The sequence below is a fragment of the Mustela nivalis genome (genome assembly GCF_964662115.1).
Source record: "Mustela nivalis genome assembly, chromosome: 2".
In the NCBI taxonomy this organism is placed as follows: Eukaryota; Metazoa; Chordata; class Mammalia; order Carnivora; family Mustelidae; genus Mustela; species Mustela nivalis.
This window is the reverse complement of record NC_139021.1, coordinates 58,352,838-58,367,210: the sequence shown is the minus strand read 5'-3', so window position 1 is coordinate 58,367,210 and position 14,373 is coordinate 58,352,838. Positions and strand designations below refer to the sequence as shown.

At 41.8% G+C, this 14,373-nt stretch overlaps 1 long non-coding RNA gene across 1 annotated transcript; it reads right to left on the bottom strand.

The window, feature by feature from the left end:
* Positions 1–370: 370 nt before the first annotated feature.
* On the bottom strand, positions 371–6,065 carry LOC309859262. Its single transcript, XR_014308650.1, has 2 exons — positions 6,014–6,065; positions 371–837 (listed from the first exon to the last, which is right to left on the bottom strand). It is a non-coding gene; the product is annotated as an uncharacterized lncRNA (long non-coding RNA).
* Between the last annotated feature and the right edge of the window lie 8,308 nt (positions 6,066–14,373).

Sequence of the window (14,373 nt, the reverse complement as noted above, 5' to 3'; positions counted from 1 at the left end):
ATATGTTTGGTAATTAGGTGCTTGTCCTGACATAGAGATAAGTCATTCAGATAAAAGATATCTCCAGTTATAGCTTTCTCTGAGCCAGACCCCATATCTAAATTATTTAGCTGAGAGAGAGATAAAGCCTTTCTTGAGTCACTGGGTCTTGATTTGATTGTCTTCAATCAAAATAATCTACATCCCAAAGTGGCATATTTGGGGGTCACATATTCTGCTCCCCTTCAAGCTATGATAATCAGAGAAATTTGTTGTTAAGCTTGAAATCACTTTCAGTTGCTCAAGGTGTGTGTGTGTGTGTGTGTGTGTGTGTGTGTGTGTATAGCATCAGTACATGAAATCACCTGACACAGAAATCCACACATAAATCTATGATCTTCTGAAGATTTTACTTTAAAATAAAATATTTCAATAGGAGTTGAAAGTAGTAGATATCTAAAGAAGATTGGCCCTATAGGCAGCTGATTAAAACAAAGCAATCGATTTATCAATGCATCTTCAGCAGGTACCATGGAGTCAAATATTCAAACATAAGAAAAATATACTTTCAAATTCATCTTTGTCAGGTATGAGCAATTTGAATAGGACAGATTTCAGAAGCACAAGCCATGTTTTCTCTTCCAAATATGTCCTCTCCTTTCATATATATTTTTTAAAGGTTTTTGCGGTGTGTGTGTGGGGGGGTGCCTGGGTAGTTCAGTCATCAAGTGTCTGCCTTCGGCTCACATGATCCCTAGGTCCTGGGTTCGAGCCCTGCATGGGGCTCGCTGCTCGGCAGGAAGCCTGCTTCTTCCTCTCTCACTCATCCTGCTTGTGTTCCCTTCTCTCGCTGTGTCTCTGTCAAATAAATAAATAAAATCTTTTTTAAAAAAATAGGGTTTTTGTTTTGTTTTTAGCAATCTTTATGCCCTACATGGGGCTCAAACTCACAATCTCAAGGTCAAGAGTCACATGCTTTTCCAAATGAGCCATCCAGGAGCCCCCTCTCTTTTCTTGTATATTATTACATCCTTCTCTTAACATCTGTTTCCCTGTAAAATTCACCTAGCCCCAGTGCCCACTATATAAATTACTCTCCTTTATATGTTTATTTCGACTTATTTTTATCACTGCAGGGTATGTGTTTCTTCCAGTATACCTTCAGCTCCTCAAAGACAAGAACAAGACTTCCTTATCTTTGCTTCTTCAGCATCTAACAGAAACCACCTATGGTGATCAATAAGTTCTTGTTGAATGAATGGATGGTGAATTTGACAAACATTTACAGAGAACCTACTGTATGCTGAGTACTATTTATGGCCCAGGGACACAGAACAATGGAAAAAATCAGCGAAATCTTTCTCCTCCTTACAGAGGAATGAATGAATAAATGCATGAAATAAACATTTCCAAATCCTTTACCTCTAGTAGAATTGCATTCTGGAAAACTCCCAGTGTATTTGTGTGCTCACAAATAAATTGTTTGGAACTCAATAATTTTTCCATAATACTGCTGACAAAATTGTTATTAGTGATGAAGGATAGTTGGAAGAAAGCAGGCAGGGACAAGGGGCCCCACCTGAAGGGGAAACCACCCTTTAAAGTATTTTACACCGGGGCACCTGGGTGGCTCAGTGGGTTAAAGCCTCTGCCTTTCGCTCAGGTCATGATCTCAGGGTCCTGGGATTGAGCCCCGCATCGGGCTCTCTGCTCAGTGGGGAGCCTGCTTCCCCCTCTCTCTCTGTCTGCCTCTCTGCCTACTTGTGATCTCTGTCTGTCAAATAAATAAACAAAATCTTAAAAAAAAAAAAAAAAAAAGAACCCTTTAAAGTATTTTACACCACCCGGGAAGGAGCCCTCCACCCCTTCCCACATGATAGATAGAAGACAAAAACCTGATTTGGCAGTAGACTCATGGAGGATTAATCAGATTTAAAAAGCCCACCAACAAGCCCATAAAAACCCCTAGACTTAGAATCACCAATAGCAACCCTCTTGGGTCCCCTCCCTCCTCCTTGGGAGCTTTGAATAATGGCTCAATAAACTTTGCTTTGCTGCCCACCACTCTTTGTCGGGTCTACCTCCTCACTCTTTGAAGTGGTGTGACCAAGAACCGTGGGCACCAAAGGAAAAGAAATTCTGCAACATTAGGATGTCAGCTGTCTGAACTGTACTAAAAAAATGAGTAGAAATAAATTATGTTGTAAATATAATCATTAAGAGTAAGAAAACAAAATTTTATTTAATGAAGTATGCAGAGGTTCTTTTAAGTCTCATGAAACATAATGTCCAACAACTATTTTTGGAATAAATAATAGAGAATGAATTATGCTTATATTGACTTTTCTTTTTCCTTCATATCTATCATCTTCTCTCTAAAAAATCTGTTTTTTTTTTTCTTGAATATATCTATACTTTCTACCATGCCAGAAATTTGAGTCACCTATGTTCTGTCGGATATTTTTATTCTAATTTATTTATTAGCTATTTACTGGCATTATGTCTCAATTTCAAACTTACTTGCCAAAATACAAAATGAGATAGCTTTGCAATCTGCTTTTTCATTTCAATCTGTGTTTAATAATCTGCAAACCGGGTTCTTTTATTGAATATGTACTTGTACTATGTTTATCTACAGTACAATGCACTCATAGAAACAATTTTTATGTTCATGGATATTTTCCTTCGATCCTGGGTAGGCTGTCTTTTGAACGGTATGTTCCATTTTCGTATTATTATTATAATTAATATTATTACTTCTGCTGTGATGATTGACCTAATTTTTTTTTAAAGATTTTATATATTTGAGAGGGAGAAAGAGCGAGAGAGCACAATCAGAGGGAGTGGGAGAAGCAGGCTCCCCGCTGAGCAGAGAGATGGATACGGGGCTGGATCCTCGTACCCTGGATCATGACCTGAGCAAGATGCTTAACCAAGACTAAGCTACCCAGGCATCCCTGAAAATGATTTTTTTTTTTTTTCATTTTGCTCATGTCTAACCTAGGAAGCTCACTCCAGATCCACTATTAGTTTATCATTGACCAGTAGAATGTCTGGGGAATAAAATTCTGTTTGTTTCATTCATTTCATTTGTTTTTAGAGATGGGAGAATGTAATACTGTGATATAATACAAAATATTTATTTTTGTATTTGTCCAGGGTTTGTGGCATGATGCTCCTAAAATTCTTGTAATATCCCTAAGTGATAAGAGTGATAGGAGCACCTTTTACTATATTTGGGTTTTGTTCCCAGATCCTGAAATAGCTGCAGAGTATTAAAGGTGGAAAGGAGTGTCTTTTGCTTTCATAAAAAGTCCCTCTCAACCACACCTGAGTTTATGTTAATGAGGTGACATTTGGAAAGAGCCTAAGGATAGAGGTTGCTAAGGGAACCAACCACACCTTAGAGGGTTGAGACTTTTGGCCCCACCTTTTGACCTCTAGGGATGGGGTAGAGATCACCAATGGCCAATGATGTAATCATTCCTGCCTACACAATGAAACCTCCATAAAAAACTAACTGAAGAAGAGAGCGTCCAGGTTGCTGACTTGTCAAGGTGCAATGCATGGGAAGGACAAGGAAGTTCTACGCCTTGTGCCCCATTCCTTGTCCTAAGCACCTCTTCACTTTGACTGTATCTGAGATGTATGTTTTCGTAATAAACTTGTATTCTAGTAAGTAAATGTTTTCCTGTGAGTCACTCTAGCAAATTATTGAGCCTGGGGAAAGGGTATGGAAACCCTTGATTTTTACCCAGTCAGTCAGAAACACTGGTGAAAATCTGGTCTTTCAATTAACATGTGAAGTGGGGGGAGTGACGCAGTTTTGTGGGACTGAGATCTTAACCTGTAGGGTCTACACTAAGCCCATGGTATTCAAGTCAGAATTGCTTGGTGTGTTGGTGTGAGTAGTAGAATAAAGAAAAACTATGTTGTCCAGGAGTCAGAGTCCAGAGAATCAGAGAATTGGTTGGTGGTATGGGAAAACATTCCATAGATTGAATCTATAAATTTGGCTTTATCCCACCATATTTACCCTAACTTTCTGATACTTTTCCTTAAACTACATATCGCTAACAAAGACTGAAACTGTGCCTTCTTCATAATTGTTTAAATTTCTTTGCAATGGAAATAAATTTGTAACATCTCCAAAGCAAGAGGGGTGGGGAGGATGGCAGGTGTTGTTTCTTAAATAAGTTATGACTTCTTCAAATACTTTTTAATTGTGACTATTTTGAAAGGCATCATCTTAGCAATCATTTCTCCCTCTTTCCTTATTGTACCTCACCCCTGACTTTTCCAAAGACTTCATTATTCATAGAACATTCTTTTCCTTCCCGTTTGTAAAGGAAGGATAAAAAAAACTAAGCATGTCGGCTATTTATACCTTCTCATTCTTTCCTCTCTTTGGTAACTGTCAATGACATTCTGCATTAATAATATACTGTATTGCAATAACCATCTTAAAATCTAGTGGTCTAAAACAATCAGCAATTTATTTAGTTCAAGCAGTTTGGGCAAGGCTCACGAGCTGGTCTCTGCTCCATGCAGAAGTAGCTAGAGCAACTCATAGGCTGAGCCTGTGTAAGGGTGTGCTTACTCACACCTGTGGTTGCTGCTGGCTGTCAGCTGGGACTGTCAGTCAGAACACCTATCTACGGCCTCTCTCTAGCTGCTTGGCTTTCTCACAGTGTAGTGGCTGGGTTCTAAGAAACAGGAAGTCAACAACATCAGTTTGCCTTTTCCCTACACGTAAGCTCTGTGCCCAACATGGGGCTTGAACTCAACGACCCTGAGATCCAGAGTTGCATACTCTACCAACTGAGCCACCCAGGTATGTCAAAGACATCAGATTTTTTTTTTTTTTAAGATTTTATTTACTAATTTGACAGAGAGAAATCACAAGTAGATGGAGAGGCAGCCAGAGAGAGAGAGAGATAGGGAAGCAGGCTTCCCGCTGAGCAGAGAGCCCGATACGGGACTCGATCCCAGGACCCTGAGATCATGACCCGAACCGAAGGCAGCGGCTTAACCCACTGAGCCACCCAGGCGCCCCGAGACATCAGATTTTTAAGGGCTGGGCTCGCAAGCTGGCACAGATATGCTGTGAATGCTGCCATGTTCTATAGGGCTCAGATTCAAGGGGTAGAAACTTGCCCCCATCTCTCTGTGGAAGGCATGTGTCATCAAAGAATTTCAAAGTCAGATTTTAAAACTCCATACGTTCTCTGAAACATACCATCTTGTCTCTTCACTGTCTTGTTGCTGTGTTAAAATAAAAGTGACATTGAACATTTCCTTCCATGGATACCTGGGTCCACATGAATCACGGCAGCTGATTTCACACATCTAATATTTTCCTTGCCCACTGAGGGCAGTTGCACACCTGAGTTATGGAGATCACGAAAACCAGGTTCAAGAGAAAGAGGGCTTCATATTCTTTCCTAGTCTACTCTCCTCCCCAGGTCAAGTGGAGGCTTTGGGCAAGTTAAAGGAGTTAGCAGTTGCAGCAGCAGAAGAGACAAACAGGTGGGTTGGAAGCAGGAGGAAACTTCCAGAACTCATGTGCAATTGGAACACCTCACAATGCCCCTTTTCTGGGACATGGCACAGTTGGAAGTGGGCCATGCTGCCAGTGAGGAAGTGAGAAGAGACCTAGGGAGGGACCACAGAAAGCAGCCAAACAAGGCTGCCCCAAGCAAGGGTGGTTCCTTTTTCTCCCAGTCACAGCCCAGCATCACCTGCAGGCTCAAGCCATTTGATCATCTATTCAACATATATACCCGTGACAGGATCTAGAACATGTTATCCCAAAATAGAACCCACTGGCATATGGAATATTTTAAACTGAAGAAATTTGAGAAAATGTGCAGGACTTTCCGACCTTCCCCTGAAATAGGAAATAAAACCCTCATGTGAGAAGCGTCCTCCCTATACCTAGAGAAAAGGAGTATTCTTGTCACCAAAGATGAAGGGACCCAGAGAGGAATCTGCATGAACAGGCTTCACCAAGTTTTCATCAGTTTCACTACACTTACCTCATAACCTTTGTCCCGTCATCATCTGGCAACTCTTCATCGAACCTAGCATAACAGCAAGCAGGCTTAATTGTTTTTCGGGTCTTCACTTCTTTGGGAAGGAGTCTGCACCACATAAAACTTCTATTAAATAAATCTGTATGTTCTTCTCTTATTAATTTGTCTTTTGTTACAGGGGTGCCAGTCGAAAACTTAGAAGGGTAAAGGAAAAATATTTTTTTCCCAGTTCTGCACCTGCCAGGGACGGTGAACATGCCAGTGTAATAAGAAACTGTCTAGTGCTTCTCCACATCCTTGTCTGCTCCACGAGCCCGTATTGCTATTGTTACTCTCTCCATACTGCCTACTGCCTTCCAACACACACACACACAATTTCTTAAAATCTGATTTCCCACTTTTTTTTTTTTTTAAGATTTTATGTATTTGACAGAGAGAGAGACAGAGAGCACAAGCAGGCAGAGCAGGAGGCAGAGGGAGAGGGAGAAGCCAACTCCCAGCTGAGCAGGGAACCCCACTTGGGCCTGGATCCCTAGGAAGGCAGATGCTTAACCATCTGAGCCACCCAGGTGCCCTGATATACCACTTTTATCCTGCATCTGCCGGCCTGGAAGCCTAGAGCTACCCCCAGCTGGTCTTCCTCTGCCCTTGGGGTATCTTCTCCCAAGGGCTGTCCTGGATGTTGGTAGAAGATAAACCACTGCAACCTTAAAGCTTGGCTATTGACACTCTCTTCTCTTTTCAATCTCTACCTCAGCTTTAACTTCTAACCCTTACTGAGTTTGAACCAAGCTTAACACTCCCGCTAAAAGCTGTTCCAACCTTTGCGAACCTATACTTCTAACTCCTGAGTTTGCTTGCAGCTGCACTGTGGAGCAGACCCTTGACCTTTCTGAGAGCCACACTCACAGGACCACCACAGGCTAAGCCGTGTGGAAGGTAAAGGGACAAGATCTCTTTACAGAATCCTGCTTTATCACTCCCATCTTGGGCACATGAGTAGCTCAGTCGATTGAGCTTCCAGCTCTTGATTTTTGGCTCAGAGTATGATCTCAGAGTCCTGGGATCGAGCCCCACATGCATCTCTACGCTCAATGGGAATCTGGAGATTCTCTCTCCCTCTCTCCTTATGCCTCTTCTCCCCCCCAACCCCCCAATACACCGACCCCCCGCCTGCCCCCATGCTTGGTTGCACTCTCAAAGGAAGGAAGGAAGAAAGAGGAACACTGTGACTTTCGTAATCCTAACAATGCCTACATTTCTGCATTGTCTCAGCCTACTTGTAGCCCTCCTGGCAAAACTTCCCTGATATGGTTAGTACACAGTGCATTAGGCTCCCATTACAAAGAATCTAGGGAACTTCTCTCCATCCCCTGACCATTTTACCCACTTTTGTGTATAAGTCTTTGGGTTTTCAGTGATAGGTCAAGCAGAGGAACCCTGGCCCTTTTGTCAGTCTTTTTCTTGACTAATAAGCCCATTTCCCCCCAGTGAATGCATGTCCAATTTCTCATTGTAATCTTGCTTTCACACTTTAAAAATAACCCCATTGAGGTAAATGGAGCTGACTTGTTTGGGGCTTTTTAATGATGGGAGAGTAGTAGGGGTCTCATCAGCCTGCTCAACCTTTTAGTGACAGTGCAGTAGTAAGACCTGTGTTTTAAGCCTATCAATATGTTTTATTAATCCATGTTTAAATAAACATCTAATGACTTTAACCTTGCTGGAATGGGTCCTCTGACTGTCCTCTTTTATCTTTTTTTAACAAATGTATGTATGTATGTATGTATGTATGTATGTATTTTAGTAATCACTACACCCAACATGGGGCTTGAACTCATGATCCTGAGATCAAGAGTCTCATGCTCTTCCCACTGAGCCAGCCAGGCACTCTAACTTTCCTCTTGTGTCTTTTATTCACCCTTATCAATGTTTCTTTCCTCGATTCACCTTATTTCTTAATAACCATCTTAAACTTTTCATTTTCCTAAAACCAGTCCTTGATTCTTCCCTTAGCCTCTCCCATTCTCTTGTTCATTAACCTAATGTTTTTATAAGCATCTGTAAGACCCATGAGGAGAAGCTAAGACAGCAAAGTCCACAAGGTTTCCAGACTGTTGCTCAGTTGTGTAGCACTAATGTTATATGGGATGCCCTAGCAAGAGTGGGTCCCTCAACCACGGCATTTACCAGAATTTGGATAATGGGCAGATTCAGTAGGTGAATATCCTAATTATCACGAAACCAGTCCCTCATGTCTTGTATATGAAAGGCATCAGTGGCTTCATCCGTGGTGTTCCACTTGCGTTTATAGAGAGAGCTGGGTAGTCACCCTTCTCGGGCTCAACAGATCTTGCAGTGGCTCTTTTCTAGCCCCCAAGGCTGGCTCTTCCCTCAGGAACAAGTGTTTGGACCATGTAGAGCCATCCGTGATTGTTCAGTAGTAGCTGCAGGTCCCCTCTGAACCCAAACATGCCCCTCCATTTACAACATCCAAAACCAAAGGCACTCCCTCTAAATTATTCTGAAAATCCATTTTCATCAAGGTTCTTCAAGAAGCTGATGATACCCACCCACAAAATAGCACTCTGCCACACTGTACTCCTGCTTTCAGTAGTTTCCTGGTTTTTCACCACCCCTTCCTCAATATGGACTGTCTTGCTGTGGGCCAGAGGTCTTAGAGGTACTGTGCGTTGTGCCTGCAGTTTTTCCCTTGAGGGGGCCACTGAAGTCAGAGGCCTAAGCTCAGATCAAACAGAAATCGGAGCCTGGTCTAGCATCGAAGTTTGATCCAGTACTCTCTAATTCCATTTTAGTGATTATGGATAACAGTAACCAAGAAACTGTATATTTTACCTTTTGTTTATTGGTTTGCATTCTCTTATGGCTCCAATAAACCAACGTCCAAGGAGTTGCAGCCATCTCTAAATTCCACTGCTAACTTTCACCTTCAGTAAATGATTGCAGCACAGATGCTGTTCTACCCACTGGGAACCATGTGTCATCCAGCAACCAAAGTTTCCTCATCCCTGAACCTTTCATCCTCTTTCCAAACTATAAGTTGGCTGGCCCCACACAGTGTCAGTGGGGCACAGAGGCACCAAATTTAATACACTGGCAGGCCTCACTGTCATTTGTAGGTGTAGGATCTTTTTCCTCTACCCTGTGGCGATTCCAAGGATCTTAGAAGCTCTAATGTCAGGGAAGACTAGATACTATAACAAGAAAATGCTCCTCTCTCCCCTATCACTCAGGAAATTACAAGGATTTTAGGAGCTCTGGGTCAGAAACTGGAGGCAGAGGGTGCCTGGGTGGCTCAGTGGGTTAAGCCTCTGCCTTCCGCTCAGGTCATGATCCCAGCGTCCTGGGATCGAGCCCCGCATTGGGCTCTTTGCTCTTTGGAGAGCCTGCTTCCTCCTCTCTCTTCCTGCCTCGCTGCCTGCTTGTGATCTCTCTCTCTGTCAAATAAATAAATAAAATCTTAAAAAAAAAAAAAAAAGAAAAGAAAAGAAACTGGAGGCAGAGACCAAATATGTATTTCTTACTATGTCACAAGTGTCTACAGGAGAATTTTTTAAGTTACCCCTCTGGGTGGACAAAGCTCCATAAACACAAGTGTTATTGATTAGAAATCATCTTTATGCCAAGGAAAAGGGAGTGAGCAGAAGATGCACTGGATTTCCAGCGCCACTAGGCCCTCAGCCGGGGCTTTTGTGTAGGGCAGCCCAAAACAGTGAGAAGTGGTCTCTGGGCTGTGGGGCTAGTCAATTTCCTTACACTAGTTGTTGGTTTATTTAATACCCTAAAGTCAGAAATGCTCTAACTCCTCCCATCCACTCCCATGCTAGTGCCACTTTACTACTTACATTCAGTGAGTGTCTGTCTTCTCTCTCCTTATAGACTAAAGGAATGAAAACACTCCTCACTAGATCCTATAAGGTCACAGTTTTCCCAGCATTCCTTTTTGAAGCAGGTTTAATGAATGCTGTCAGAATTGCCCTTGGATTGTCTAAACTCAGAATACAAAGCCAGAACCAGTCTAAAACAGGATTAACAATATCAAGTATGGAAACTTTGACCTATAAATTCCCAAATTCCAGACCATAAATAGGGCTGATCCAAAATATCATGAACTCTAATTCGATGGAATCATTTCAATAGACGTTAATAGCTGCTATGAGAGGGAAGGAACCTTTGATTAAATATATCTAAGAAGCTGTGTGTTCAATAAAGTTAAAACTGTTTTATTGCAGGATTTCTCCGAGCCTTTCTTCTAGCAGTGTAGATGGTATCTCCAAGAACGAACAGGACATGCTCTGTTTCAAATTCATATGACCATAGGAATTTTTGGGCAAGGAGTACATCCATGGAGCATATTTTGAAAAACATTAAGGCACAAGGACTTAGATACAGAGAGACTCTGTAGGTGGAACCAAAGGCTCCAATTCCGACCTAGGTTGTAAGATTTCTGATATAAGAAAGGTCATGTACACTGCTAATTTCCCTCTATATCTTTAATCATTAATTGATCTTTTTTTCCCCAACTGATCATTTTTTAAACATTGACTTAATTTTTCTCAAGATTTTACTTTTAAGTAGTCTCTACACCCAATGTGGAACTTGAACTCGCAACCCTGAAATCAAGAGTCACATGCCCCAATGACTGAGCCAGCCAGGCACCCCTATTTTCTTAATTCTGAGATCTCAAATGTTCTCTTGAAAGGATCATTGATGGCCCAATGTCTAAAAAAATAGTTTTCAGTGCTTTCAAACTGGGCTAGCCAACTAGGGCCTGTGAGACAAAATGGCCAGCTGCCTGTTTCTGTAAGTAATGTTAAAAAAAAAAAAAATCATGCCCTTTCATTTACATATTGCCAATGCCTGCTTTTATGCATCTGCAGAGTTAAGTAGTGGCAATAGAGACTGTAAGGCTCCCCCAGATTAAGAACGTTTTATATCTGGCTCTTTACAGAAAAAGTTTATCTGTCCCTACTTAAAAGAGAAAATGAAAGGTAGTGTTAATTCAGTACTCAAACTAGGTGTCTCTTTTTCAAATCATATTTCAATGAATTTAGCTAACTTAAGTTTGAATTAATACAATTTTTAAAAATTTTTTTTAAAGATTTTATTTATTCATTTTACAGAGAGAGATCACAAGTAGACTGAGAGTCAGGCAGAGAGAGAGAAGCAGGCTCCCTGCTGAGCAGAGAGCCCGATGCGGGACTGGATCCCAGGACCCTGAGATCATGACCTGAGCCGAAGGCAGTGGCTCAACCCACTGAGCCACCCAGGCGCCCTGAATTAATACAATTAATTTTACTTTCCACCTTTAACCATCTCTGTTTGTGTGTGAAGGTTTTCCTTTTTTTTTTTTTTTTTTTTTTTTTTTACTCAGAGAGCCCTCTAATGTTCCATAATAGACTTTTTGCCTAAATTTTTTTTTTTTTTTTTTTTACTCAGAGAGCCCTCTAATGTTCCATAATAGACTTTTTGCCTAAATATAAAAGTTGCAATTTCTCAAACTTGTACTTCTGATTAAAAATGGCAGATCGAAGGGTGCCTGGGTGGTACAGTTGGTTATGTATCCAACTCTTGGTTTTGGCTCAGGTCGTGATGTCAGGGTCATGAGATTGAGCCCTGTGTCAGGTTCCATGCTCAGCATGGAGACTGCTTGTGATCCTGTCTCCCTCTCCTTCTGCCCCTCCCACCGTGCTCTCTTTCTCTGTAAAATAAATAATCTTTCAAAAATTAAAATAAAATTTAAAAATAAAATAAAAATGGCAGATTGAACACACCCATTTATCTCCTGTCCCACCAAAATCCCATTATAATGAAGTAAAAATTTTAAAAGACATAAGCTCCCAAAGACAAATGGAAGAGACAATAATGATTAAGAAAGTCAAGAATACATACAGTGGATGGAGAAGCAATAACTTAACGAGCTGAGGAAGCTGATCCCACATGGCCCAGTGAAAAATGAGCTGATCTAACAAGAAGAGTGGTGGCCCAGCTCAGAAACGAAGGTCTGAAAGTATTTAGAGGACATAAGGCATCAGGCTTACAACAGAAGAACTGACTGAAAATCTGTATAACGAACCATTAAATTAGTTTTTCACCCTGCAGCAAACAGCTGAGCAATTCTCTTTTGCTCAGCCCCTCAAAGAGATGGAAGGTTTATTCTCTGGGGAGAGTGACCCAGGGAGGCCCAGGGCTCAGTAATACTAGATGCGGTGTAGGTATAGGTAAAGGGCTGACAACATAGGCTTGGGTGGAAGTAAACCATGACTGACACATGCACCAAACTCTTCCCTCTCTCTGGCTGACTGCTAGTGATCCATCAAAATTCATTCTCTCTTTTTCCATGATAATCAAATTTGTGGTTGGGCAAGTGGGATGTCAGGCAGGCAGCATGGTTCCCAACCCCACTGCAGTGTGATCCAGAACACTAAGCTCTCACCAAAAAACCATGAAAACACATTTTGCACCTGAGCTGCTCCTGGCTCTTCCCCTTTCCTGAGAGGGACCATAGGCTCCTCTGACACTCTGTTTCAACCACAAAGAAAAGGACAATGCCTGTGGGTAGTGATTCTTACACCTTGACATGGATCAAAATCACCTCAGGGTTTATGAGAACACTAAGCCCCATTCCCAAAGTAGCTGACTCCCTATGTCTGAGGTAGGCCTGAAAATCTGCATTTCTAACAATACTCTAGGTGATGCTGATGCTGTTGGTCCAGGTCCATTGAGAACCAATGCCCTATAATATGTACCCAGACAGAAGAAAACCGAATTCCTAAAATGACTGGGTGGAGATGAGCAGACCACTTACCCAACCTTGATAGTTATGTGAAAGAAAACTATTTCAAGCCACTGCACTTCTAGATCTCTTCAGCAGATAGTTTCCTATTTTAATTAATATCCTAATTAATCGTCTTGCCTAGCTCCTGGAAGTGTGGCAGGAGAGTTGACAACCAGGTTTCTCCTGAGAACCTGGTTGGCTGCAGAGAAGCAATTCTATTTATTTATTTATTCATTAAAGATTTTTTTAAATTTTTAAAGATTTTATTTATTTTTTTGAGAGAGAGAGAGTGAGAGAGAAAGCACGCAAAAATGAGTGGGAGGAGAGAGCAGAGGGAGTAGCAGGCTCCCCACTGACCAGGGAGCCCGATGTGGGACTTGATTCAGGTCCCTGGGATCATGACTTGAGCCAAAGGTAGATGCTTAACTGACTGAGCCACCCAGGTGCCCCAAAATTTTTATTTATTTATTTGAGAAAGACAGAGATAGAGAGAGCATGAACGGGTTGAGAGACAGAGGGAGAGAGAGAGAAGTGGACTCTGCACTGAGCAAGGACCCCAATGTGGGACTTGATCCCAGGACCCTGGGATTATCACCTGAGCTGGAGGCAAACACTTAACTGACTGAGACACTAAGGTGCCTCAAAAAGCAATTTATATATATTGTTGGAGTTACTGAACAAAAATATCAATAATACCCAGGCTTATTTTCATTTTGCTATAGTAAATCCTCCATGTCAATTAGCCACACCCATGCAGAGACCTAGTCAGCTTTGTGTGCCTCCCAAACACAAGAAGAAGGCATCTAACACAAAAGAAAAAAAAAAAAAAAAAAAGACCAAAAAAATTAAAAAAAAAAAGGACACCTGGGTGGCTCAGTCGGTTAGGCATTTGCCTTCAGCTCAGGTGGTGATTCCAGGGTCCTGGGATCAAGTCCTGCATCGGGCTCTTTGCTCAGCAGGGAGCCCGCTTCTCCCTCTGCCCCTCACCCCCCTCATGTTCTCTCTCTCTTTCTCTATGACAAACAAATAAAGCCTTTAAAAAAATGAAAAGAAAAAGAAACAGGACTAAGATCAGATAGAAACAATGCAAGGAACCAAAGTTTGTTTGCTTGTCTTTTGTTGTTGTTGTTGTTTTTTAATTATCATTAGTCAGAGTTGAGAGAACATATTGTACCCTTTAAGAATAACTGGATGTTGCTTCCTTTCCAACCAGGGCCTGGCAGAATGGATTCTGTAAAGGGTGGCCAGAAGAAGGGTCATCAATGAGATGGTGACCAAGGAAAACATCATCAACATTCACAAGCAGACCCAGGGAGTGGGTTTCCAGAAGCATTCCCCTCAGCCATTCAAAGAGATCCAGAAATTTGCCATGATGGAGATGTCAGCTCCAGGTGTGCACACTGAGACCGGACTCCACAAAGCTGTCTGGGCCAAAGAAACAAGGAATCGTCCATACCAGATCTGTGTGTGATTGTCCAGAAAATGTAACGAGCATGCAGACTGACCCAACAGCTGCATACATTGGTAACCTATGTACCTGTCCCCATGTTCAAAAATCTA